The sequence below is a fragment of the Camponotus vicinus genome, unplaced genomic scaffold, assembly GCF_025532165.1.
Source record: "Camponotus vicinus isolate PSW18456_S1 unplaced genomic scaffold, iyCamVici1.0 SCAF_8, whole genome shotgun sequence".
Classification (NCBI taxonomy): domain Eukaryota; kingdom Metazoa; phylum Arthropoda; class Insecta; order Hymenoptera; family Formicidae; genus Camponotus; species Camponotus vicinus.
This window is the reverse complement of record NW_028141980.1, coordinates 16,406,494-16,430,385: the sequence shown is the minus strand read 5'-3', so window position 1 is coordinate 16,430,385 and position 23,892 is coordinate 16,406,494. Positions and strand designations below refer to the sequence as shown.

At 33.6% G+C, this 23,892-nt stretch overlaps 2 protein-coding genes across 4 annotated transcripts in view; one reads left to right on the top strand and one right to left on the bottom strand.

Annotated features, from left to right (window-relative positions):
• LOC145976216 (uncharacterized) overlaps positions 1-23,892 on the bottom strand; it is a 94,447-nt gene that overhangs the window by 19,805 nt on the left and 50,750 nt on the right. The gene's annotated exons all lie outside the window — the stretch shown is intronic.
• The window catches only part of LOC145976212 (uncharacterized), a 44,668-nt gene continuing 32,463 nt past the window's right edge, over positions 11,688-23,892 (top strand). Inside the window, exon 1 of one of the 2 annotated variants that reach the window (XM_083107251.1) lies at positions 11,688-12,626. The gene's annotated coding sequence lies outside the window, so the exon portion shown is untranslated. The remainder of the gene's footprint in view (positions 12,627-23,892) is intronic. The other variant, XM_083107249.1, reaches the window with a different exon arrangement.

Below are 23,892 nucleotides of genomic sequence, written 5' to 3'. Positions count from 1 at the left end.
CACATATATATAAATAGCAATAAAATTAAATTCAATTTTTTCCAGAGATAAATTTTTTTAATTTTTCGCAACAAGTGTTTGATTATTTTTAAAAATATTTTCCAAGTTTCAAAATATTTTTAAATCTAACTAAAACAAAAGAGAAAATATTTAAAGTAGTGTCTAAAGATGATATTATTAAATCAATTATAAAATCGAGAAGGGTGCCTCCAAAATACTCTACATCTTTGCTTTATTAAATCAGTATTAATCGATTACTTCGAAAATGTGAAATTATTTCGTAGCTTTCATGGGAAGGAAAAGCGATTCGTAAATTCGGGTTAAACTCGAGCAAAATTAATTAACTAATTCAAATTATCGGAGATTGAATATCGCGGAAAATCGGAGCGAATGCATGCACACATAAACACTGAAAGCAAGCATCTTTAGCGGAATTGAATGAATGCACGCTACCGTAAACGCGGTTGCAGGTATCCGTGCGATTACGGTACCGGCATCCTATTCGGAACATTAAATCGCCGGCTTTGTGTGATAAAGCAGTCGAATTTATTGCCAAGAGAGACGCGACGCTAAGTGAAGCTCCGATCGTGCTCACGTACGATAAACCGTGCGAGAATTCCTGCACGCAGCTATCGCGCGAATAACTACCCGATACACCGACTCTAAGCATCAAATCGAATGCACTCTCGATGCATAGAAACACTTGACGTCATCTTCTCGCGAAACGCTCGATGAGCCTCGAACGCACGGATCTGTTACTTGACATAAATATACGGGATATAAATTACTCCAACAAGATAGTGTCTCTCTTATGTCACCAACTCGTGCAATAATCGTCATTACGAAAGGCATTTTATTAATACATATGCAGGCTATTTCAGGAGAAATGGATTGTTCCAGGACAAGAAGTTTATTATTCTAAGACATAATTGTCACATTGCTTTAAATAAAAAATAAAATTTTACATGAACGTGTATCCTATTCTGATGATTATAAAGATACAGCGTAATCTTAAAAACGAAACTGTTTATTATCTTAGTAGAATCAAATTCTATGAAACAATTATATTAAATTTTAATAAAATAAATAAATTTTAAACTTTTAAATCTTATTTTAATTTTTAACAATTTTTTTATGTTAAGTTTTCTATCTTCAATTTTTCAAATTTATTACAAGCTTAAAATTTAAAGTAGTTGTTTCATAGAATTTAGTTGTACTAAAATAATAAATGTTCCTAAGATTGATGCTGTATCTATGCAACCGTCTAGAATAGGACACATGTTTATAAAAATTTTTTTATTTAAAATGATGTATACGATTATGTACTAGAATACTGACCATTTCTCTTGAAACATCCTGTATATCAATATTCAGTGCAATTTCTAAAGAGCAACATTTTGAAACAAGTTTTTAAACTTTCATTGAATACAATTTTCTTAACAATTAGGTGTCGAATTAAAATTCTGATAAAATAAAGATACACTTGATGAGTTCAACGAAGGATAATGTTCCATGCTTTATTTTCTCCTTTGAAGCTTAATTTGCGAAAGATTCTCGACTTTCAACAATTTACAACGAAGTCTGTGCTATCTTCTATTATCTTGGATAACACTTTCATTGACAAAAAGATTGACTTGAAATTTCAAAAAATTAATTCCATGTGTGATAATATCTCGCTCATTCTAGGACGCTCCAATCATCAAGAAGAATAGCGATTGCGCACCTTGAGATGACTGCATCGATGACTGACGCAAATGGACGGATTATGCGCAATTGCGAGATTACTCCGACTTGTGAAAATATTACGCGACATCACGCAGTTATGTGTGTAAACAATACAACATTCTATTGGGGTCTGCTCACACTCAGACACACACATGCACACACGTACATATATACTATTATACAAATATACTACTTGCGCATAGAAAATCTGCTCCTTGTCAATTATTAATAGTGATTACCTCGACGAATCGAACAATAAAAATTCTTCGCGATAATTTTGCTTCCATTGTCATCGTGCATTTTATTTGCATTTGTTTCTTATTTCCTTCTTAATATCATTTCGTACAAAATCTTCTTTACTGCCAATTGTGTTCTCAAAAAATATTTTATTACCTTTTATTACGAAAATAAATATAATATAATATAATATAATATAATATAAATACTCTCAATTCTGGTATCGTGTATTTATTTCAAACAATCTGTACAAAATAACAGATTAAACTTGAGGAGAATAAAGATAGTTGTTTATTTGAAAAAAAATGTATTGTGATTACGGTCCCGTCTTATATAATCGCAAAGATTTTGTATCCTGTTTTTCGCTCTTTATCAAAAAATTTCAATAGCAACGAAATTTTATCTCGTGCCGGTCGTGAAAACCTTATCCGCTTAAAACAGCCACAGTTACAAAGTTGTCATTCAATGCTCGTCGATTATCACAGCGCGAAGCGCATGCACAAAGTCGACGATAATGAGGCGTGAAAACGATCTAGCCTCCCTCCTTCTCGGTATTTCTCGCGGGATATTGTGTGTGTGTGTGTGTGTGTGTATAAATACAGGGTGTCAGGGCAATCTCTTCCCAAAAAAAGTTCTTGTAGCTTACCTCGAGAGCTTTTCAAAACACTATAATAAAGTATTTTTTCATTGAACTTTTCGAGGCTTGAAATAATCTCTTAATTTTTCATAAACCATAAAATATATCTAGTAAAATATTCATTTTTCGGCTATCTTACCTTAATACTTTTATGTACAAAATAATGAGAGGAATCAATTGGTCTAAAGAAAACACATAATTGTTTCGAAGAAAAAATATGTAATTTGCAATTAACAATTACATATTTTTAAGATAATCGAAAAATGAATATTTTACTAGATATATTTTATGGTTTATGCAAAAAAAGAAATTAAGAAATTATTTCAAGTCTCATAATTCGAAAAGTACTCGATGAAAAAATACTTTATTATAGTGTTTTGAAAAGCTCTCGAGGTAAGCTACAAGAGCTTTTTTTAGGAGGAAAAGATTGCCCTGACATCCTCTATATGTATGTATGCTATATCAAGTATCCCTCTAATGGCGATCCCAGGCAAGAGGCAGAAGAATCGACACCATCCAATATCCATGATTTACGATTCCCGCGAGTTCTCGTCGGTCACGAAATCGCGGCGAATAAAAGCGCGGGAGGAGGAGGCTGGGAAGAGAGTAGAAGAAGAAAAAAAGAAAAAAAACGAAGAGGCCGAGAGATAAAAAGGCGGGAGGTCGCGCGCGAAAAAGAGCGCGAACCGGTGGTCCCCCGAGATAACGGGTTGGTCAAACATTTGCATCGCCACCGACGATGAATCACGGCGTGCCGTCGTGTTATATCCCGACGGAAGAGGGATATAATTCCCTGGGAAGCGGATGTGGAGGAGCACCTTTTTGCTCCATTAGAGGCAACAGAGGGGGGCGTACCTTGATTGCGTCCCGCGAATTCTGTCGCGCAATTAAAGTCGGCTTTATTGTAATTAGAATTGGAGCGGATTTCCTCTCTCTCATCCACTCCCTCCCCGGCTCTCATTGCACCCTATCGTCGGCGCGATATCCTTCCCTCGAGGGTGGGAAACAAGGAGAACGAGAGAGCCGCGACGCTCGATTATATGAACTTTATTCACCGGCCAAGAGCTGTTTTATGTTTCCAAGAATATGACTTCTGCAATATTATATAAATCCTTCTACAATATTATATAAGGAATTTTATTTCTTTTATTTTTTATACGTTAGATGCAAAGGCAATTTTGTTCTTACACAGCGTCCTTTAACGTGTATGATTTTATCTCTAAATACCGTTAAATGCATATAATTATCTTGACCGCTAAATGCTTTTATCCACCATCTCGGTTCTACGACTAATTGTTCACATTATTGCTCGCTGCAGCTCGCTCACAATCATTTTGTTATATAATTATAATCGTCGCGTGAATTGTTGCATCGCATATAAGGATACATGCGAGCGGTTTCTAATCTTGCCTGCATCGAGAATCATTAATCGGGAACCTGTTTCGTACATTTGCCATTTTTCCGTTTCACAGCTGACATTCTGAGCGACTCTCGTCTTCTCTCCAAGTTTTATAAGCTACTTAGAGATATCTTTACGAAGGAATCAATCCACGTAGTGCTCCTGTTCCGTTTTACTTATATTTGCAATCAGGTAACCGCGCATGATTAGAGTTTTATTTTTTTTTTTCTAGAATTTATTTTCATTGCTTGCACCGTTTTACGAAAACAACACATGTCTTTGTGACGACTATAAGAATTACGATAATTTAAGGCACATAACAGTATTTGCGTTGGTCAAAAAGTAAAAAAAATACTTCCTGGCTAATAACCGGACGTGGTAATTATAATACAGTTTTGTGAAAATTGCTGTGCTAATTAGAATTTGATTTGACGTAAAAGGAACAAAATATAGTCTAAAAGCTCCGATAAAGTATAGAAAAATTCAAATATACGAGCTGCTCTATGATTTCGCTTTTAAGACAAAAGTTATACTTTAAAGTGAAAATGAACGAGAATGTTAGAACAATAGAGTATTTTGTGAAAAAGACGTAGTTTACATCAACGATTGTGGTAAACGTGTCCAATGGAATCTGTAAGAGCCGCACACAATACGACAGAATTTACCGTCTAATTATACCGCGAAATATTTCACCAGACCTATTCAGAGTCGCGCAAGTTCGCCCAGCGAAGGTATATCACGGCAATTCTGGTTAACATTGGCGATTCACCACAGATATAACTTGCATACCATAAATTTTGAAAGCGTAATTATGGTCTGTGTATGTGTAAATATATATGTACGGAAAAATGTATAAATATTTCACAAATTTGTCTAATTTAATTCACTATTTGTGTAAGGCAAATGCATATTAAGTTATGCGATAGATGAGGAGCTAATTAAATATTATTAAATATTATTTTATACAAGTAATATATTATACAATCATATATTTGTAATATAACTTTTACTTTATGTATTTTTATGTATTATAATATATATTACTTATATAAATTATGTTAATAATATATATTTTCATATTAATTTTGATATACTAATTTGACATTTTATTTTGTAATAAAAATTTGTACGTTGCATTATTCATAATATTACGATATTATTTACATATATGTATATTATTCACGTATTTATCATTATTAATAAATTTGAAAGAGAAGAAAAATATTAATGAGCTTTATTACGTTGAGCGGTAAAACCAAACGATAGTTCTTGATAAATGTAACGTAAAAGCTACAACTAATATTGATCGCCGTTAGTCATACTAGGCAGTTTAATCTTAATTCAACGAAAGAGCCGGAAAGGAAGGAAGAAAGATAAGGATTAACTGACTCTCCCATGATTTGCGTTTCGTCTCATTTCGAGGAAATAGCATGACTAGCAAAAGTCTGAATGGATTTTCTTCTTCGCTCTCGAGATACGTTAAAACCATTTCTTAATTTTCCAGAAAAGTGAAAAAATCAAATGACGCAGATAATGTAATTAAAATAATAATACGTATAAAAAGATCAAAATAATTGTAATCAAGATATAATTTAACACTGCACTTTTATTTGAAAATATATTTTTTCATTTTTTATGATTAATGATTGCTTTTATTACTGCATCAGAGATAAGAATAGAAAGAACTGATGCGATTAGCGTTTTTCGATTTAAATTAATATTGTTTAAAGATAAGCTGCAGCTAATATAAAATTTATGCATATCGAAGATCGTATCCGTCTTCCTTTTAAATCGCAGAAGAATGATTTGGTGATTTTACGTACCACGAAGAATGACATCATGGAAAAAACCCTTATGAAAGTAATCCGATCAATCTGCTTATTTCCATGATACAATAGCGGAACCTTGTAAATTACCATCGCGACAGTTTCCATGGAAGTTTATTCCAGCAGCGTTACGTAGATGACAAGAATACAACGCGCGCACGCGATTCATAATGCATACATTTTTAACAGATGCTACTGCAACTTTCTCGAAGAATAAATTCGTAAAATCTAAGCAATGCACAAAAATTAATAAGTGTACGTTCTCGAATTGAATAAATAATTAATTTCAATCTCGCTCACGTTCATCGATCATTTATTTAATGGACAGTTATATGATAAATTGACAGTATAATAGTCGACATTTATTCATAATAAATAAGGGCAGCAGAAAATAAACAGTTATAATAATTAATATAAAGTAATTTCGTTATACTTCATTTTTATGCATAAGTTTAGTGAATTAATCGGCACAAAATAATGAAAACTTGGCACATTATTACCTCATCGTTGAAATGGAATTTATTGTAATGTTGAACCGAGAATGCGAATTTATTCGCGGCCATTTCTCAACGCGCAGCAATACTTTTCATTTTTCGGCATTAAGAATGCGTAATTAAAAAGAACGCTTTAATTAAGTAAGGTCCATTATTACGTTCAAGGTTCGCATTTCCTGAAGCTGAGTTCATCACGCCTTTGAGGCCGAGGAGATCTTGGCGGTATACATCCACTTTAGTCGGCACGCAGACGGAAACGCGTCGGTGGTTGAAAAAAAAACGCACCAGGAGCTTTAATTAAATTCCGTGGATTGCTTTCGTGCCGTAGCGTTTCGGGTCGATGCATTTTGTGACTGCAACGAGAATCCTCGCAGCAAGTACAAGCACCTGCTTCAGAATCGCATGCTATAGTAGACGGCAAAGAGAGAATCGATTCTATCGTACTTGCCAATTTGTTGATAAATACGATTGTAGTTGCGATTGTAAATGCATTGAAAGAAGAAAAACCGTTTACAATTGTTGCAAAACTGCGCGTATAATTCTCTAAAATATCCCTTATTTTTCTATCTTTTCTTTATTATTTTTCTTTTATTATTTTTATTATTTTATTATTATTATTGTTATATTATTTTTATCATTATTATTGATTCCTTTTATTATTTTTCCTCATGGAACCTTTATCCACATATCTTTAAATTAATTCTTCTTGAGCCTTCTTTGAGTCTTTTCGCGCACATCGAAATTGCGAGTGAAACTCTGACAAAGTTCTTAATCGGATGACGCGGTATCTTGATTAAGCGGCCTTCTAAAGTGCCCTATGGAGGTATCGATGTGACCCTAATCCGTCGTAACGCAGGGATGATAATCAACGCTTGGTTCGACGATGCGAATTTGGACGATCGATTGCAGAAATTATCGTTGATAAGCTTGCATTTTGTGGACTTTGTTATGAGGATATCGTTTACGATGCATGCGCGCTATCGCTTCACGTCCGCGTCGGTTTTTGTGATCAGAGCTCGTGTCTATCACTCTGAGTGAGCTCTTTTGCCGCCCATATTTACATGGCGTACCCTTGAATCTAATCTTCACGATTGCAAGTCGAGGTCGGGATTACACGATGTAAATTTATGAATAATCAATGGCTCTTGAGTTTAGTTCATTCGAAACGCAGATTAATTATATGCACAGAGTACTTCACAAGCAACGTCATTCATCTGTAGGCGGTAAAAAAATTTCGTGTGACTTCCTTTTCTCAATTAAAATAAATATTATTTAAATATTTTTCAAATTAACAAAAATAATAATAATAATAATAATAAATATATGTATATTTCTTTTTCTATATTTTTTTAAATCGATAAATATTTCTTGAACATATAAATTTAATTTAAAGACAAAAGTTTAAAATTAGAAATTGTAAGAAATTTTATCATTTTATAAAAACGATTATAAAGAAAGAGCGGTTACAAATTAATCAAGAATATAAAAAATGATTGATCACAGTTGGATTTAATTTTAATCTTTTAATACTTTATCGATCCACTGTTTCAGTTTTGATATCCGCAATATCCTCATCCGTTATGCATCTCATCTGCAAATATTAAAGTATTCAGAGAAATTAGACATTAAATATATTCGAAAATCAGTTAATCTGGGTTTTCGGAAAATTTAATACAAACTGCGTATTTTCGATACAATTTTAATTTATAACGCATGCAAAATCGACCAGCACTTTAATCACGCCTGTATAAAAGAGAGAGAGAAAGAGAGAGAGAGAAATGAAAAATTTAATATCTTTAATTTCACGTATTTGTATTAAGGTTGATTAAACTTCGAAATATGTTCTATATAAAAAAAATTGAAGCGTAAACTGATGGTCCAAATTTACAAGCGGCATTGATTTGCAATCGGTGCTTGTCGCATTAATACACGCAAGAAGAGAATCAGTGAAAATCTGGTGCGGTTGCAATATCCCCGCGTTTTCGATTTAAAATAGGATGGCACACGCTCTCGTCCGTTGCAGCTCTCTGTCGCGCATCGACAGGCCAGATGTAACGGCGACCACAACAATACCGAACCCGGTTATTTTCCTTCGTTGGCGAAGATTAATTCGCCGCACCCACAAATTGCCGAATTAATTCCAAGTCTGGCGAGTTAACGAGATTATTTAGAGTGGGCGGCAGAGAAATATCGCCAACGCGTTTGGCCGTTTTTTCCCATGAGTGTGATGAATTCATTGGAGAAATAATGAATCACGCATGCAACGGAAGATTATTATTGAACTTCGATCGCGTCGATATTTATAATAGACAATTTTTACAACGAATTAATGGACTGTCAGATAATTAAGATTGAATACGAGATAAGACAATATTTATAAAGATATTGTATTGGCATTGATCTCGATTTTATCAATAATTTTTATCTCACATCTTGAACAATCGTTTAAGATAATGTATTTAATGTAATTAATGTAATAAAATTTATCTTTATAATGTAATTTAAGATCGTTATTTATGTCATTCGTTTACTTCCAAAACATAATAAAAAATTTTATTTAATAAATAATATTTATTTAATAAATATCTAATAAATTATCTAATATCTAATTTTTATTTAATATCTAATAAATTATCTAATATCTAATTTTTATTTAATAAATATTTAATAAATAATTAAATAATTTCGAAACAAGACGAAACAATATCAAGACTAATCTTATCTTGTGCAATCAAAAAACTTTGCAAAAAGATAAGATTTTATGAAATTTTCTAAGATCGGCTTACATCAAAATATTGACAATATGCAGAATATCCGGTAATGCAATTTTGCAACATCGTTATTTTCGCAAAAGTCAATTCTTAAAAAAATATATGAATTTCGCAGACCTTCTCGACCGCTGGAAGAAAACAAACGACCTTGTATCTTTATCGAGTATCATGTCGCTTGTCGATGTCGCCGGCAGACCAATTAATTATTCCATTAGCAAACGGCTTAATAAATTAATTTAACGTGCGGTTTCGCGCCGCGCAAACCCACACTCGCGCATACATTCGTTTTCATTAACGAACTCGACGCAATCGTTAATGCAACGTGGACGAGGACACACACGTGCGCACGGAGACAGATGTACTCGCACGTGCAAATTTAACGCGACGACGTGCTCGCGTTACGCTAGCTCGTCCCTGCATCTGGGACAACGGTATCTGGACCCATTATCGCGTCATTGTTCGCGTTAAAATGGGCCGGGTATACCGAAACATTATCTTTTCGTGCACGGAAACTGTGTCCCGTCGTCGCGAAACAGGAGGAGAATCCCGGCCGAGAAGTCGGAAGAGCGATAACGAAGGCGAGCAGAGAGAATAGAGGGGCAAAAAGCAAAAGGGAAAATAGAATCAAATGACGATATAATTACTGACACAACGCATCGAGAGTGGAAAATGCGCTGAATAAAAGAGACCAAAAGATCCGCGCGTTTCAAACACGGGACGCGAGATATAAAGTCCGCGAGCGAACGTGAGGCTGGAACAAAGGTTGACGCATCAACTAGATACCAACTACCAGCGCGACAATAAATTCAAAACTAGACTCGAACCACTTTCGCAATGAATGGCGTAGTTAGATGGACTAGACAGGTAGAGTCTTAAAATAAATGGAACACGATATATTATGCGGTTTACGACAGACTTTGGTAGACCCCATTATCGGTTATCGCGAGGCTTTCCCACGCAAAGTGACGCACGAGAGGGAGCTAGCGACGAGCTCCTTTGGTTCCCAAAAAGAGATTAGTATTCTCGAGCATTGGCATATTTGATTTTGGTAGCGAGCGATAAAGATAACATTGTCATCTCTCGCAAAGTTGAACACCACAAGCTACACCTACTCACGTTTAGGGTAAATTGTGTGGCCATTCAATTCTGGAGATCCTGTTTGCCCGAAAAGTTTAATGTAAACGTTGAATAGTCGGACTGAATCAAGTTCATTAGCCAGACAGAATGGAATGTCGCGCGAAACAGTGAAATAAAGATACGTTATATTTATGTTAAATTCAACAATAATTAAAGCTCTGAAAATATCACGTTTGTATAATTATATACAAATAAAATAATTGTATGTAGTAAGCGAGCATATGTGTGTGTAACTAAACGAAATAGGAATATCTGTCTGAATTATAAGAGACTTATTTCCTTTGTACCAAAAGTAGGCAAAAGTTAACTTTATGGAGTAGTTTTTTGCAACAGCGCAAGTAAATAAATTGTTCAAATGTCACTCGAACGTTTGCCGTTTTACTTTGATATAAATTTGTCGCAAAATTAGGTCACACCGAGGCGCGATACTCTATAAATTAACGAGATCGTAAGAAGAAGTTAAAACAAACCATCTTGTTTGAAACTTTTATCATCACTTTTTCTCGCGACCAAGGTAAAAAGCTTTCAAGTCCATGAGAAAAATCTCTTGCTAGTCTCCGACGTGCAAAGATAATCCAAACAATATATATTAACTTCATTTTATAAGAGGATTTCGCATTTTTTTCGCCCAAATACAAGTAAGTGGATGCGAGAACTTGTTGCTATTTTTTTACGTCGTATGAAAATATATCAATAATATATAATTCGAGTGACGTTGAGTACGTTTTTTACTGTAAATAGAAAAGTTGCAACATTTTTCTAAAAATAGTTTAAATAAGTTCCTCATCAGTATCTCTCGAATTATGTATGACATTTTTTTCACCGTCGATTCCCGTGATGTTGATTAACTCTAATCTTGGTGTTCTATCTGTGTCATGATCGCATCTGGAGAGAGAATGAATTCAGTTAACTTCAATTAAGGTTAACCAGAGTCAGAGGCATCGATTCTTAAAATGAATGCTCATCGATCTAGTTACACGCCAATCACTCTGATTGCGCGAACTCGCGCGTTAAGTCTAAATTACACGAAGAAAATATCTCCCCGTATTTCAACAATATGTCATTTCTCGATTGACGCGTTGCATACATTTTCACTTAAATATTTAAGATAGATCCTTGTGTTTATTATAATAAAAATTTAATTAAAGAATGCGTCTTCAATGACACACATGCTGAAGAGATTTACCTCATTTTACGATATGACTTATAATTCATTCGTGTTAATTCATCGTGAAAATATTTCTTCCTAAGAAAAGTCAGTTGTCGGATTAACCATTTTGCTTCTCAGATCACGGATAAATCCGGAGGAATTAAAATAGCAATGCGGAGCAAATCGGGCTTTAGACTTTAGGATACGTATGCGTGATGGTGGGTGGCAACCGGCTTGCAACCGGCGTGGCGGGAGAAACGGCCACTTGGCAGGGGAATAATAACGAGAGTCGGACTGACACACACGGCGGCGTGCAAAGAGTCGCCAGAGACGCGTAGAGAGGCTTTATAAATCGCGAGGATGCACGTCGAAGCAGTGACACCTCGGCCAACGGCGGTGAAAAACGCGCGTTCGCGAGCGCATCTCTTTTACACCTAACACCGCGTATAAGCGTCACGGATACATATATACGTGTATCTCCGCGGAACGCGGATTAAAACTTCTCCGGCGCGATTAAAACTTTCCTTGCGAGCGACATCGAAAAGTTTCCCACGTCGATGATCGACGCGACAACTCGATCGCGTTGTACTTTCCTCGTGAAAAGGTGGCGAAAAACTTGCCGTCCCTCTCATCCTTCGGAGAGACACTTGGTGGCGAAGAGGGATTGTTCCGATCGCGATTGATTTACCACCCGGACTCTTTATCAATCTCCATCTTCGGCGCATTTCGGCGAATCGAAATAACCGAATTTCCCGGGGCGTCGAGAACGCTTCTATCGATACACAAGTCGAATCAATATCCCGCCTGCCATATTGCCCGGTATAACAGCCGGTTCGTTCACGTCGGGTCCGCTCAATCGGTTAACTTCCCCGGAAACAGATCGACCGGAATCCCGCCACCCCTGAGCAAGATTACGAGATTCTTCGACGCGCTCCGGGGCTGCAATCGCATCGATCCATCGCAAATTGGATTGCCGTTAAAACCTGGCGAGGCGAGGATCGCCTTGGAGCCGAGCAGTCGACATCGACGCAAAGTTGCCTCGACCAAAGAGAGAAAGAGAGTGAATTTTAAAGTGCGTTGCGATTAATTCGTCACGAGGAGAAGCGCCGCTTTGCACCTGGGGTGCGCCGTAAATGAGCGTGATCGGGAAAGCGTGATTGACAAGGACGCGTGCTACAAGAGTGTGCATCACGGATGAGACTCGTGGGCTACAGTAGTAAGAACTAATTAACGGTGACTCTAACAAGCAGGTAAGTGCGATATTTTGTTTTTTTAATACGAAGCTGTCAAAATAATTGCGTGCTAAAATAACTCGAATTTCGTAAAACGAGCTTATGTACCTGCTGACAATGAGTGGAGAAAAAAATGCGAAAAGATTTAAAATAATCACGCACGTGTAAAATGAGCATTTGAATTTTCTTTTCGCTGTCAAGTTAGGGAAATAAATTTCACGTACACCTTTCACTTACACCTTCCATCGTATTTTTTTTTTAATTAATGAGACGTAACAAGCTTGGCTACTAGATAATAATATGTGCAGGTAACCGCAAAGGTTGGCTTTACTGGAAAAATTTAATATCCTCTCTATATGTGATCCCGCATATGATTGCATATAATTAAACGCAGCCGCATCTCGATAGCCGCGTAGAAATTTAGAGAGGGTACTTTGATTACATTATCATAAATGGAGATCAATTGAAAATTCTATTAAAGCATTATGCAAATTTAATAACTGTTAATTAACAGGTACTACAAAATTTTGATATGTAGCCACGTATCGTAGCTTTGCTGACGTAATTATGGGCATTTTGGAATAACTAGCTTTTATCGAAAAAGATGCGGATTTAAACGGAATACTAGCACGTTTTTCATCGTGTATAATGTTAGAGACATATCGACGTGAATTAAAAGTGAAGCGATATTCAGTTTCTTCAGGGTTATCCGACGCACACGATAATACGTGATAAACAACATTCTGGAAAGAATTATTAACTGACCGTTTTGCAAATTTTATTACCGAAAATATTTTATAAGCATGGAATCTCATCTAATCCGTTATCATAATATTTCAAAACACGTTAATTCTTTAATATATAAAATTATATCCTGCTAAATACCGTAAAATTTTTTATAATAGATTTATATCTATAGTATAAATTTATCTGAACAGATTTCTTTTATGTATTTTTCGTTAGTCAAATATTCTTTTAATTAATATAAATTTCATTAATTTTCAATGTGCTTTTTGTATCAAAAACAATAGAGTTATACCCATTTTATGATATATATTCCTGCGATAAATGGTTAAAATATTTAAAAAAGATTATTAAAAACTATACAAAGAGAGAAGAATCGAAATATTAAATTAAATTATAATATGTGGTACAGTTAATCATGCAAAAACTAAATTTTAATTTAATATTTTCAATAAAATCTCACAGATTGTTTTAATTTTAATAACAAATATCCGACAGAAATATGTGTCATTGAAGAGGTTTATTTTTTTTCTAGAAGAAAAGTTTTTTTAATTGACACATATAATCACCTGTACATAATCACCTGTCTAATAGCCGGCAATTATTCACGCTATCTTATAACTCTCTGGATATAAGTTGACTTCCGCTTCGATTAATCCTGCCGATATTATTATCGTGTGGAATTATCGTGAATTATCGTTAATCAGCGCTGATAAGATAGAAAAAAAATCTGCGCGAGGCTGTTGCTCCTTATCGCTGTTTCGATCCGCGAAGAGAAAGAGTCTGTTTATTGAAATATCATTGACATGACGCTCGCGTTATCGCATTCTCGACCGCTCTCCTTGCGTTCTCGCATTAATGAGATCTATAATTACGAATGTATAATTACAACAGAGTGGCGCTTTGCCCAAGGCGACAATCACGCGTTGCGACGTCGTCCGCGTCGAAAACCGCGACAAGAAACATTGTCAAGAAGCATAGCAATTTCGGCTTACTCGAGATTAATTCGTTCTATCTTTTCCTCTTTGTTCTTTGTATCAGTTATTTTATAAGATAAATCGTTTCACAAAATTAAGATATAAATATATTAAAATAAAATAAAATGTATCTCTGCTTCTTTTAGAGAAATTAAATTGTATAACAGAATTGTTAAAATTCGGAAATTAACTAAATTTAATTAACCGAAATTTAATTAACGAACAAGTGCGTTCAATTATATTTCAAATATCAAAATATGAAAGTGAGAATTATACCAACTTCAATAGTGAGCACATTTTAAATACTATTGAAAATAATCATTTTAAAGAATAGTTTTATTTAAATAAAACATTACATGAACAAATTTATTATTTCAATATTATGTAATAAAGAAAATAATTAAATAAATAAAATAATATAAAACAAATTTAAGAAATATATAAATCGCGTTAGAGATAAATAAGTACTATAAACATGTTTCATGAAATACATTATTACAAACATAATTTTATGAAAATAGCATTTAAATATTTTACTATATTACTATAATAATAACAATAATTAATTTAATTAATGATTTAAAATTCCTAACCAGGAATATAGATTTGAAATATTTGTTTATGATTCATAAAATCAAATAAATATTCAAATAGGACACATTTTAATTAATACATAAAAATTATTTTATTTCAAAATAACTATTTATAAATAAAAAGTAGCGAGAGATAAATATAACACATAAATATTTTTCTCCTTTATTTCTATGTTTTACCTGTTTTACCTGTTTTTACTTGTTTTATTTTTCGTTTTATAAAATTGAAACGAAAGAAATTATATATGATACTTAAAATTTAATATATTTTAAGCTTAATTAAAAACATTTATATAAAATATAAAAATTTGCAATACAAAATTTTATTCCATTGTTATTTTTTTGCTTTATTCCAAAGCGGACTCTTAATCTTTTATTTAATATATTGTATTAAAATTTACATTCCATATTATTTGTATCTAAGAAAAAGATGATAAAAGATAAATATAGAAATGTGTTCTCATCTTTTTATGCCTATTATAAATTAGTGCGGTTTTATTTTATTGAAACCTGGTCCAAGGTTGATTATCCAGAATTGGACATTTATGTTTCTCGCATGAAAAAATATACAACGATGAGTACAGCAGTGATCTCATAGATACTTGACACGCTCGTTCCATGCCAGCAAGCAGTCACAACGATGTTCCTGACTGTCATTGAGAGCATATGCCGTTATGTTAACAACGTGGGGTCCTGCTGACAAGGTCACGCGATTTAATCGTAGACTTGTGAAACGATTCCGTTGAGATTGAGTCAATAGAGCCGTGTCGAAGCATCGTCATCATGTAAAATAATGTTACAGATCACGGCTATCAATCATATGCGCGTTTATAACGATGAAAGGATTCGTTGTCAAGTTACGATTTATCAGATGAAGGTTACAAATAGTAAAACAGTATTTCATTGTGAAATAATGAATGAATGCAATTAGAAGCAGATAATTGGATGTAATTGAGATGGTAATTAAATCAAATAAAATTACGAAATCAAGTTCTATTATCATATTAATTAGAACAAATTATTGAATTTGTCGTGTTTGAAATAGTTTTCCTTTTGCATATTATTTTACTAATAAACATTTAATTAAAGGAAATTAAAGGAAAATAAAGGAAATTAAAATCCCAAATATGACTATTTAAAAAACAATTTATTAATAAATAATTGCTACTGGCTATTTTTATGAAAAAAGTAACGATACATTTATATTCTTTATGAAAAATATTGCTCAAGTAAATAATATTTAAGCAAATTTATTATTGCAATTTGATTTATTTATTTTACAGCTCATATCGGTTATATAATATATATTTCTCTCTTTGTCAAAATATGTAATCACATATTTTTATTTAGATGTGTGTAATCACATATTTTTATTTCATTTTTAAGTAAATCTTATTTGAAAGCTTATCTATATTCATTTACAATATTTATATCTCCTATATATAAAATATATATTTCTCTTGTTTTTAAAATGTCACATATTTTATATAACCACATATTTTGTATAATATTTTTATTATTTTCTGGACTTTTCGCAAAGAAATAAATTTCTGCACTTTATGTGCCTCTCGCTTCGCTCAGCTGGAGGCCACATTTGACGTTTCAAAAGCGTCAAAGAAAGCAAGTCCCCCTTATTCTGAAAATCACGACGATAAACACTACACAACCTTCTGTCGTTTCTCTAATGTTGCCCTCGAGCGCATCTCGAGTGCATGAGCGCGCATGCAGATTAACGGTGTGCATCGCGTATCGCTTATCGACAACCCGGCATGCACGTCCGATAGGTCGAAATTTTCTGGATGAGCGAATCGCATGAGAAGCATCCTGCGAAATCGACGATAAATCCCCGCAGACGGACACTGTCGTTCCCCTCCCCCGCGCGTTACATCAATTCACTATCAAGCTGTCGCAGCTCGCGACAAAAAATCTCTCGCGCGCACCTTGGATCCATCCTGCTCGTCCTCCTCTACCTCCTCCACCTCGAGCATGCACGCTTATCGATCAGGAACTGCATCGTATAGGCGAGTAACGCGGTTTACATCGCGTATATAAATGTTAAATACCCAACCTCCGTCCGTGAAATATCGCCTTCTTCAACCGACTAGTTTCATCCTTGCAAGAGACGATTAAAAGACGATAGGAAGAAAGTTTGAAAAATAAGCGGTAGAGGTCTATTAATAAAAATAAAAATTAATAACTAAGAGCCTAAGAGCTTAATTACTCGATGCGCGTGTATATATTTGTTTTATAAAAAAATTATACGCTCGAAAAATCTTGAAATTAATTACAAATAATTACAAGATTCGAGTGATTTTAAATAAAATTCAGAGAGTTAGACGTTTGGATCCTCTTTAGTAAAAATGTGTGTATCTAAATTAAATCTTCAAAATTGTAAAAAAAAATTGAGTTGAAAGTATTCCAATGAAATGTCCAAACAAGATTGAAAAATTCATCATTCACCACCAGTTTTCCCAGGAACTTGCGAAGGAGATCTAATTATATTCAAATAAATCTAAAATTAGATAGTAGTATTAATTAGATTAGATGACACAACAGAATTTTCCAAAAATAAATAAAATCGACCAGACGGAAAAAAGGGGCGGGAAAAAATTGCCGACCAGTAAGAAAGTTTTATTTACATTATTATATTCATGTAAAGATTGAGCGAAAAAATATTCCATCTAGCAAATTGCCTTGCTTAAAATTGAGAATTCAAATTTCGGATATTCGAACGCACATACATTTACAACAGCGTTTGTATTAAGTTTGGAATAAATGCATGAAGTGTCCTCCTTCGTCTCTTTTAGATACACTCGCGGATTGTATCTACGCTATTTAATGTATACAAATGTGCATCTGTCGGACAAAAAGTTGCGATGTTGTAGGATAAAGCATTTCGTCAACGCAGTACTGCAAAAGAATGTCCGGCACATGTTACATCAAAAGAACAACGATAAGCGCAAACGTACGCGAGGAAAAGAGAGAAAAATTTTTGCCGAAATAAAATATTTCGCTCCAACATTTTTCGCGTAGAAAAGACGGAGTACATTAAATTCTTCTCTTCATTTACACTATTAATGTTATATATAAATAAATCAATAACGTGAAAGGTTTAAAAAGAGAGATAAACGTAACGATATTCCCGTAATAGAATTCATATGCGCGCTAAGTGCAATTTGAAGCTAAAGTGCGAATGAAGCAAAACGCGAACATTCGTGTATCCACACGTGTGCATATTGCTGAGCAACGATATTCGAAATTTTCAATTTCTTCGATTACATAACGGGTAGATCTTATCCGATTATGCTGACATATATGTGTAAAAAATTCGATTTAAATTAAATTAAATGAAATTGAATTATGTTGACATATATGTGTGAAAAATTCGATTCAAACGAATATAGTATAAATTTGAATAATGTAGAGTGTATTATGCTTTAATAAACAAGCTTATATTATTTTGTTTTGTTTGAAATATGTGTGATTATTTAAAAAAGTATAAAACCTTCACATAGATTTTTGCAATTTAATATATAATTCTTTTAATTTATAAATTTAATAATTTAATAAATAAAAAATATTATATGATAAATAATTAATATAAATAATTTATTAAATTTTAAGATGATGCAAGACGTTTTTTTCATGGTATTTAATTAAATTATTTTCAAAATGTCGTATTTTCATCGCAACTAATATACCCTTTGTAATGTGTAACATATTATTCGAAACGCGATCGATAGCGGTTGTTACACAGCGTTGGATGCATATATCTAAACACATTTTATCGTTTACGAAATAAATGCGTTTTAAACGTAACTGAATTTTCCGTCGCACGTTTAATCGATGCTGCACCCTCTATAACTACCATAAATTGCGCCTTGTGTAAATTTACATTCGAGTTTTCGCGCGAATGTATGGTTTTTGGATTTTGCGAAATATCAAGCGATAATAATGTCGATCGACAGGTAATTTCTTTCTCATTGTTACCGTATAATCAAGTTACGAGAAATTTTACACGATAATTGGCATAAATTTTCCAAATATAAATGTATTTTCCGCAACTCATTGAAATTTGCTGCATCTCGCCAAAAGACTCGCAATTCAGACGGGGATATTATTTTGTCGCTACTATATTTATATAGGCGATATTTTATATGTATGCTTTGCATGTCACCGATTCGCCGGCTCGTGTGCGAAATATATCTGACCAAATGCATTTGCAAGTCACACAACGCTCGTCAATCTTCCAACGTCACGGTAATGTGCATACACTACACATGTCCCCCAGGTGGCATATTAGTAACAACGCATCGTTTTACGATAACTTGCGCTTTATATCTCATGATGTTTTACATTACAGCTGCAATTTCCATTTTGTGTATAGAGACAGGAATTTAAATTACAAATGCGTCAATTATTACGAAACTATAGCAAGTGTAATGAAATAATAGTAAGGAAGATAGAAACGAAGATGATGGGAGGAATTATGAAAAATTAAAGTAAAAACATTTCTTAGTATTTATTTTTAAAAAATACTTTACTAAAATAATATTCAATAGAAAAATTATACATAAAATATATAATTTATTTTTACTAAAAAATTATATTTTTTGCTAAAATAATATTTAATATATAAATACATAATTTTTACTAAAAAATATTTTTCTTAAAATAATATTTAATATATAAATACATAATTTTTACTAAAAAATATTTTTCTTAAAATAATATTTAATAGATAAATATAGAATTAAATATTTTATAAGAACGTAAGAGCCATCTTTTAATCGTCGTATTATAATAATGCATAATCAACTTTAGCGCACGAGCGCGAACTTATCGTATCTTTGACTCATAAATTTTCGCGAAATTCGAGGAAATCTCTAAGAAATGCTAAGAGAGCGTGCATCTTTTGACATAAATCAAGCCATAGAAGTCTTCGTTTTCATATCTGTGTAATACTCACGGTTTTTGAATGTGACTATTGCGGAACTTGCGAAAGTTTAACGGCTCGTTAGCATGGTCGAGAGTGCCGGAAATGGTCGGCATCCGCGGAAATCATTACTCTACAAGCACGACATTCGACGCGGTTGTTCGACCAGGCGACAATTCCTGAGGCGCGTTACATACTCGAAACCCACTTTTTCTTAAAACGCGCATCTTGCTCTTTTTGCACGAAAGTTTCCTTCACGAGCAAAATGCGGCGAAATATTAAAGTCAAATTATGATAAAAAAGTATGATCTCTGTTTTTTGCTGCAACCGGCTGCTTAGAAATGTGCATATTTCTGTCTCCCAATTAATTAAATTAAATTAAATCAACGACCTTAATGTGGTGTTTGATACATTACATCGTAGGCTTTATTACGTTAACGTATTGCTGCGAGTTTCGCCAGTCTTTATTGCCGAGGCAAAAACAATTCCCCGAAGGAACTTGCCCCGGAGAAGGCATATTTCACGCTTTATCCGGCGGATGCATCATGTAAAATGTATTTGTATGTGTGTATTTGTGTGTATATGTCATAGAGCAACGCGAGACCTTCCTTACAATACTAGCGCGCGCGATGATAAGAGCGGCCGCTAGCCTTGATAAGTGAGGTGCCAAAGCCCATAATGACTCGCCATAATCTAATCTGTCTCGCTCTGTTTGTAAAACGCGTACTGTCTAGTGTTCAATGAAGAGTCGAGTCCGAGAATAGCTCGTGCATTACGAGTGCGTATCTTATTATTGGCGTATCCTTCGCAGAACGAACGTGAAAAACATCGCTAGTGCTGCATTATATTGTTATTCGCACAAGCGACAATAGAGAGAGGGTCATGTAGACCACGTCAGTTATCTCTTCTTTATAGATCTATGCGGGTGTAGCGGAGATACGTTATTCCGAACTCTATAAACACGATATGTATAATTTGTATATAATGTAAAAGTTTAAATTGTAATAAAATGTATAATTTCCTTGGTTGGTGCGTTTCAAGTAAATTTTCGTCGATTTCTATCGAATTATCGTCAATCAGTATCCGATTGATGAGCCATCAATATTTAACAGTCTGTTAAAAATATAGTCGCTTTGTGTAATTAAATGAACACGTCGACAGAAATATCACGTGGAAGGGGAAAATTATATTATGAACATAATTACATTAAATCATTTCATTCTTTGAAATTATATGATTTCGAATGAAAACATATTTAAGCTTTTTCAATGTTTAATTTATTATTATAATTTATTTATTATTATTCTAATTTATTATTTAATTTATTATTATTTTAATTTATTTTATTCCGTTTGCAAGGAAATAATTCAGATATCACTAATATACAAAAAAAACGAGACAAAATTCTTAAAAAAAAAAAAGAAAAACAGACTATCAGATTGACTTGCAGTTTTACATTGGAAAGTTGATTATCGAATTCGGGCGGTTAAATTTGCATTCAACCCCCCTGAGAACATCGGCCACGAATGATGACCTATCGTGTACAAATTTCGACGGGATGAATCGTATGAGATCGGGCCATGGCGCTTCGATGCGGGGCACGTGTGGTAGTGTGTTGGTTAATTATCCGCGATTACGCAACGCGCAGGAAATTCCCCTGGATACCGCGACGAATTTCGGGGGTCGTTTGCCGAAATGACGTTCTGTTGCAACAGCGCGGCAAAATAATTACATTGCGCGGAAGAGATAATCAGTTCGTTAGAAAATAGGACCGCAATGTCCTGCGAAGAACTCAACGTCTGCATTTTCGCTTAACAATAATAATAATAATAGTAATAATAATAATAATAATAATAATAGTAGTAGTAATAATAATAATAGTAATAATAATAATAGTAATAATAGTAATAATAATAATAATAAAATTCACATCTTAAAATATATAAGAATCTTTAAACTGTAACATTGATACACAATAAAAATATAATATATAATAGGAAATTTTGTAAAATCAAGAAAGAAATTTGAAACAAATCTTGATCCAATATACACACACACACACAGATAAAAATCTGCCTTGAAAATGCAAAGCAAATAATTCCTCAAACAATTATTACTGACTAAATCGTGCCTGTGTGAAATTAATAAATGAATAATAATTAAATACAAAAAAGAGATTCATTTCACAATGTAAACTCTTTCGATGTTAACATTAAATTTGGACGTTTCGTCGATATTACGAGATTAATTTCGGAGTGACTGCTCCGATTTGTATGAAAGAAGTCAGAAAGTGGAGCAGGCATCCGGAAAGAAAATTGATTAAGCGATCCCCGGCCGTAATATTCATTTAGCGCGGTTCTCATTCGCGGTTCGACACTCGGAATCAACACACGCCGTTGACTTTGATTGATACGCGCGCGTTTCAATCGCGCGCGCAATTAGTCGAATAAGCTCGGCGCGCTCGTTCGCTCGCGCATAATACGAGAAGTAATTTTTCATTTGGCTCAATGAATATCATAGCGGCTTCCTGCCGACGACGCTGCCTGCCTACCCCGGCGGGGCCGTAATAACTGCTGTCGCAGTAGATAAGACCCGAGCGTGTCTCTTCGGCGTATTGTCACGGGCACTACGCGAAAATAGATTTCGGAAGCAGCGAATCGTTGAATAATCGCGATCTCGAAGCGCTCGATCACTTCTAAATCCATCTTATCGCATAGATAAAGAATTGTGATTTATCTCATAATTAATCAATTATTTGATGCTCGATTATTATTTTTATAGCATAATATTTTTATTAAAATGTTAATAAAATATTAATAAAATATTAAAATATTAATAATATTATTATTAATTTAATCTGAACAAATCAATTATTTGATAAAATATTATTAATAAAACAATGATGATTGAGTGTGTTTTCTCTCAATAAAAGCGTTAATAAAAATAAAAAAGTGATTTCTATTTATAATTTTTATGATACTTTATAAAATTGTAATATTATTATTAGTAAAATTAGTAATATTATTAGTAATATTATATTATAATAGTATATATTGTATTAGTAATATTATTAGTAATATTATATTAGTAATATTATATTATAATAGTATATACTAGTAATATTATTAGTAATATTATATTAATATTATTATTAGTAACACTTTATCAAATGAAATTGATTACTTAAGATTAAATTATATAAAATTAATATTAAATTATATAATATATTACTAGTATTATATTAGTAATATTTTAGAAAATTAGTAATATTATTCTTAATATTTCATAAAATTAATATTATTATTAATAAATTTTAAATAAAATTACTAATATTATTATTATTAATAATATTTTATCATATATACACTCAAATAATTGATTTCTTAAGATTATATTACTATTATTATTGCAGATTAATATTATTATTACTATCACTTACTTGAAAAACTAATTGTTTTAATAAGATTTAGCGTTTAAAGGCTTATCCATAATAATAATAATAATTCAGGCCAACTATTATTTCACGGTCGAGCGCAAGTAGGGCGCAAGTTTAATAAGGCGCGCTATTATTTCCGGGAAGATATCGCGTCTGGCCGTTAACGCCAGACACTGTTTGGTACGTGCCCAGGAAATGACAGCTTTAGTAGCAGCCGTGCCGCTGCACAATCGCGGGAATCACGTGTATGCTAATTGCAGTTCCGCCGTGTTATCGATCCGAGCGACCGAGCCGAGATATCGGCTCTCGCATTCGCGCCTTCGCGCGGATTGATATCACTGTTTCAGATATCTGACTGCCAATCCTGACAGGATAACTTTGAGCTGCTGCTCGTCCGCGCCCATAGTAGCGTGCATGTAAATCGATATTCGGAAATATTAATAGCGCTACTTATCAAACACGCGTCCCTCGGGATAACGACGACAAAGTCGCGGAATATTTCGCAGTCTCGTTTAGGATTAAGCAGAGAGCTCTGGACGAGATCCCTTCGCGTCGATTTAGTCATGAAAAGCAGGTAGCTCCTTGTCTCGGAGCGCCT